Raw genomic sequence first — 6,000 nt, forward strand, 5'->3', positions numbered from 1 at the left:
AAAGGACAATGGTCCTATTTCGACGCTAGTGGGAACCGACAGATGATTAGCCCTGCGGTGACAACGTAGATGGATTTGTTTTCATCCGAGAGGATCATACAACTTGCCATGGAAGGAGGTAACACATGGTTGGAAGAAGGCAATAGGAAAGCAGAGGTTCTGAAGCAACAAAGCATCTCCAGACGCTTATCTGAAATTCCTACCTATGAATTACATAAGTATTTCTATCCTATTTTATATTTTATTTATCTTTTAATTATCAAAACCTTATAAACATTTGAATCTGCCTGACTGAGATTTACAAGGATGACCATAGCTTGCTTCAAGCCAACAATCTCCGTGGGATCGACCCTTACTCACGTAAGGTTTATTACTTGGACGACCCAGTGCAACCCAGTGCACTTGCTGGTTAGTTGTGCGGAGTTGTGAAAAAGAGTTGAGATTAAGATTGTGCGTACCAAGTTTGGGGCGCCATTGTTAGAGATCACAATTTCGTGCACCATGCGTACGCACACCTCTATGCGTACGCACAGGTTTTGAAAATCTCTCTGGGCGTGCGCACGCACACCCCTGTGCATACGCACATGCCCTATTTGTCAAACTAAGTTCTTGTTTTTAACTGTTTCACCTTTCCAACAAGTTTGTAAGTTTCTGTGACATTGTTTTAAGACTCTTGGGCTTATTTTTGGGTATCATAATATGGGAAAGATCCTAAGAGATTTTATTTGGTATTCCTTTGAAAATTTAGGAAACGGAGGCTTAGGTTTCTGGTGTACTGAGGATGGGTTTGGTGGACTGCAAAAGGAGAAAGATATATGAATTGAGAACTAATGAACTAATGAGTTCGGAAATAAAAGTTATGAATTGGCAGTGGTTGAGATGAGTCGAGGACTTGGAATGAAATGATGGATCCATGATATACTGAAAAATGTTTTCTGAAAACCACTGATGTATCATTTTTATATTGAGATTGTTGAGACGCTATGCGCCCGGTGATGCGTGAGCATCTTGTCTATCTTTTCCTAGTGAATTTGAATCTAATTTGTTGAGTTTAATTAAGAATTAATTATATTTTAACCACTATGGATGCTATTTTGAGTTTTGTGCAATTTTATTTATTTTAGGTAGCATTCGGATGGAATTGATGAAGTTTCTGCAGAGAAAGAGAAGAAGCCAAGGAGATGACCAGCGAATACCGACGCGGACGCATGGCTCACGCGACCGCGCGGAATAGAGGAAATCGCAATGACGCGATCGCGTTCCTGACGCGACCGCGTGGACTAGAATCTGCACAAATGACGCAAACGCGTGGACGATGCGGACGCGTCACATGAGCGATCTACAAAATTAACAAAAAACGCTGGGGGCGATTTATGGGCTGTTTTGACCCAGTTTCTAGCCCAGAAAACACGGATTAGAAGCTGCAGAATGGACAATTCAATTGGTCCCCATCCATCCATTGAAGATTTGATTATTTAAATTAATTCAAATTTAAATTCAAATTCTAATTCTAGGAAAAGATATTATTTTAATTTTTAGTTTTAGATATTAGATTTTAAATTAATTAGGATTAGTTATAAAAAGGGGAGACTTCTCTCCTAGTAGAACGGACCATTACAGAGATTCCACAACATTATTCCACACAAATTTACATTTTCATATTCCATGAGCAACTAATCCTCCATTGTTAAGGTTAGGAGCTCTGTCTATTGTATGGATTGATAATATTATTTTTCTATTTTAATTCATGTTTTGATTTATATTTCAATAATTGTTTTCGTTCTTTATTTTATGAATTTGGGTGGAACGGAAGTATGACCCATGTTCTATTTGAGTTCTTGTAAAACTTGGAAAAGCTCTTTACTTGAACAATAGCTTGAAAACATATTATCCTGGATTTCTAATTGTTTGTATTTAACGGGATACGTGACATATAATCCCTTTATTTTTGGATAATTAGGATTCTTTTGGCATATAAACTAGAATTTGATCATCACCCTCTAATTGGAATTAATTGACCAAGGAATTGGCAGTTGATGAATTTTAGAGGAGACTAGGAAGGTCTAAGGAATTAGGGTCTAGCACAAATAGTTTGCCATGAGTTAAATCTTGCATGATTAAAATAGTTAATAAGAAAAGTCAATTCAGAAAATAGATAACTCTGAAACCTTAACTGCCTTCTCCATATATTATTCCCAATTTAATTACTCACCCTTCTTTAATATTTTTGATATTGTTTAATGTCTTTTATATTGCATCTCAACACCAATTTCAGTTTGTCTAACTAATCCTATCAAACGCTATTGTTGCTTAATCCATCAATCCTCGTGGGATCGACCCTTACTCACGTTAGGTATTACTTGGTACGACCCGGTGCACTTGCCGGTTAGTAAGTGTGGTTGTAAATAACCGCATCAAGTTTTTGGCGCCGTTGCCGGGGATTGATTGTAATTAATAACTACTCGTTGTTTGATTGCTTAGATTAGATAATTTTTTTATTTTTTTTATTATTATTATTTTTTTTATTTTGCATTTTTTTACGTAAATATTTTTTTCTTTTTTCTTCTCTTTACGTTTATTTTTCTTTTTTTTTTATTTTCCCTTTCGTTTACGTTATCCCCCCCCCTTTCCGTACTTTTTTTCTTTTATTAAAAAAATAAAATAAAATAAAAAATATATATTTAAATAAATAAAATAGCCCAAAAAAAATTTATTTCTGAATTTAAGTTTGGTGTTACCCAGTTAATTTTATTTTTCTGTTTATTTTTTTCTTTTAAAATTTTCGAATTTATTTATTTATTTATTTAGTAGTTTTATTTTATTATTGTACACAGGTTACCTCACAGGGACTTCTCTGCACTCTGACGTAGAGAGTCCCATTTTTTCTTGTTTTCTGCTTGTGTATGCGCAGGAACAGAGACAAAGAATATCTCTTAGACTTTGATCCTGAACCTGAGAGAACTTTCAGGCGACGTTTACAACAAGCAAGACTTTGCAAGACTGCAGAATCCACTATGGCAAATAATAATGCTAATGCCAATGTGGTAAATCCGAATGGGGATGATCAACAGAGGAGAGTGCTTGGCTCTTATTCTGCTCCTACTGCAGATCTCTATGGAAAAAGCATTGTGGTACCTCCTATAACTGCAAACAACTTTGAGTTGAAGCCACAATTGGTCACCCTGATGCAACAAAACTGCCAGTATCATGGACTTCCTCATGAAGATCCAAATCAATTTATTTCTGATTTTCTGCAGATATGTGATACTGTGAAGACAAATAGAGTAAACCCAGAGGTGTACAAACTCATGCTTTTCCCATTTGCTCTGAGAGATAAAGCAAAGCTATGGCTAGATTTCCAACCAAAAGAGAGTTTGAATACTTGGAAAAAGGTTGTTACAGAGTTTCTCACAAAATTTTTTCCACCAAAGAAGCTGACTAAGCTTAGGTTGGAGGTTCATACCTTCAAGCAGAAGGAGGGTGAAACTCTTTATGAAGCTTGGGAGAGATACAAGCTACTAACTAGGCAATGCCCTCCAGACATGTTTTCCAAGTGGACCCAACTGGATATCTTTTATGAAGGCTTAGGAGAGATGTCAAAAATGAGCCTAGACACTTCTGCAGGCGGTTCATTGTACAAGAAGACACCAGAGGAGACTATTGAGTTGATTGAATTGGTTGCAAGCAATCAATATTTATATTCATCTAACAGGAATCCTGTGAACTTTGAGACCGCTCAAAAGAGAGGCGTGCTGGAAGTAGAAGCCGTTAATGCTCTTCTTACTCAGAACAAGCTCATGTCTCAGCAGATAAATCTACTTACTTAACAGATGGGTGGCATGCAAGTCTCAGCTATCAACACTCAAAATCCACCCCAAGATACCTCCTATGACATGGCAGGTAACTTTGTGCAAAATGATAATTATGATTATGCTCAACCCTCTTCTGAACAGGTGAATTACATGGGGAGTGGTCCTAGAAATTCCAACAATGATCCATATTCTAAGACATACAATCAAGGATGGAGGAATCACCCAAATTTTGGGTGGAGAGATCAACCTCAGAGACCTCAGAACTTCAACAATAGTTCTCAGGACGGTTTCTAACAGAACAACTATAATAACCGCCAATTTCAGTCTCAGCAACAACAACCACCTCAGCAGGCAAATTCTAAATCCCAAGAAGATTCTAAGTGGGAGATGATGATGAGTTTCGTGCAAAAAACCAGAGCCTCCATTAGAAACTTGGAGGTGCAAATGGGTCAAATGAGCAAGCAATTACCTGAAAGGTCTTCAAATACATTCCCTGGTGATACAGTGGTGAACCCAAGAGAAGATTGCAAGGCTATCCAATTGAGAAGTGGTAAGGTAGCTGGTTCTGAGACTAAGGTCAATGAAGATCTAGTTGAAAAGGAAGCTCCAGAGGAGAAGAAGGAAGAAGCAGAGCACGCCCCTCCTAAACGTGCAGACAACCCATTTCCTGACTCTCTTGACACTTATCCCACCTTGCCAAAGGCCCCTGAATACAAGCCAAAAATGCCATATCCTCAGAGACTTCAGAAGGCGTCCAAAGAAAAGCAATTCTCTAAATTTTTAGATGTCTTCAAGAAGCTGCAGATCAACATCCCTTTTGCAGAGGCTCTGGAGCAAATGCCTCTCTATGCTAAATTTATGAAAGAGTTGTTGACACACAAGAGGAATTGGAAGGAGCAAGAAACCGTGGTGTTAACCAAGGAATGCAGTGCTATTATTCAACACACCCTTTATGAGAAGATGCCAGACCCAGGGAGCTTTGTCATTCCTTGCACCATTGGAGAAGTCGGCATTCAGAGAGCTTTATGTGATCTTGGAGCTAGCATTAACCTCATGCCACTTTCAGTGATGAAAAAGCTTCAAATTGAGGAGGTAAAACCCACTCGTATTTCTCTTCAACTTGCTGATCTTTCTATCAAATTACCTGTGGGTGTTGTTGAAGATTTACTTGTGAAAGTAGGACCATTTATCTTCCCTGTTGATTTTGTTATATTAGACATGGAAGAGGAGGTAAAACCATCTATTATACTTGGTAGACCCTTTTTAGCTACAGGTAGAGCTCTGATTGATGTGCAAAAGGGTGAATTAACCCTGAGGGTCAATAAAGAACAGGTGGTCCTAAATGTTTTTGAAGCCCTTAAACACTCCAATGATTCTGAGGGGTGTATGAAAATAGATGTTATTGAACCACTTGTTCAAGAAGTACTGGAAACTGAGGTACTTGATGATGTTCTAGATCCTATTTCTGAGTGTGAATTAGTTGAAGTTGATGATTCACCACTCCAAAAGGAGCTGATGAACACGCCAATTAAGGAGGAGGAAGCCCCCAAGCTTGAGCTCAAACCCTTACCCCCTTCTCTGAAATATGTTTTTGGGTGAAAATGATTCATATCCAGTGATTATTAGCTCTTCTCTGAAGCCTGAAGAAGAGGAGGCGCTTATTTCAGTGCTCAGGAGCCATAAAACAGCTCTTGGGTGGACCATTAGTGACTTGAAGGGGATTAGTCCAACCAGGTGTATGCACAAGATCCTTCTTGAAGATGATGCTAAACCAGTTGTGCAACCACAAAGGAGACTCAATCCAACTATGAAACAGGTGGTCCAAAAAGAGGTAATGAAATTATGGGAAGCAGGTATTATTTATCCTATTTCTGACAGCTCTTGGGTAAGTCCTGTGCAGGTAGTTCCCAAGAAAGGAGGGATGACAGTGATCAAGAATGAAAAGAATGAGCTTATTCCTACAAGAACTGTCACAGGATGGAGAATGTGCATAGATTACAGGAGGCTCAACACTGCTACAAGGAAGGATCATTTTCCCCTCCCCTTCATTGATCAGATGCTTGAGAGGTTAGCTGGTCATGCTTTTTATTGTTTTCTAGATGGATATTCTGGATATAATCAAATTGCAGTGGACCCTCAAGATCAAGAGAAGACAGCATTCACATGCCCCTTTGGAGTATTTGCTTAC

General features: G+C 38.4%; 1 non-coding gene across 1 annotated transcript; it reads right to left on the reverse strand.

Moving 5' to 3' along the window:
* Positions 1–3,440: 3,440 nt before the first annotated feature.
* Positions 3,441–3,549, reverse strand: LOC148570594 (small nucleolar RNA R71). Its single transcript, XR_015908716.1, has one exon. It is a non-coding gene; the product is annotated as a small nucleolar RNA R71 (small nucleolar RNA).
* Between the last annotated feature and the right edge of the window lie 2,451 nt (positions 3,550–6,000).

The sequence above is a fragment of the Arachis ipaensis genome, chromosome B3 (assembly GCF_059453495.1).
Source record: "Arachis ipaensis isolate K30076 ecotype BB chromosome B3, ASM5945349v1, whole genome shotgun sequence".
NCBI lineage: Eukaryota > Viridiplantae > Streptophyta > Magnoliopsida > Fabales > Fabaceae > Arachis > Arachis ipaensis.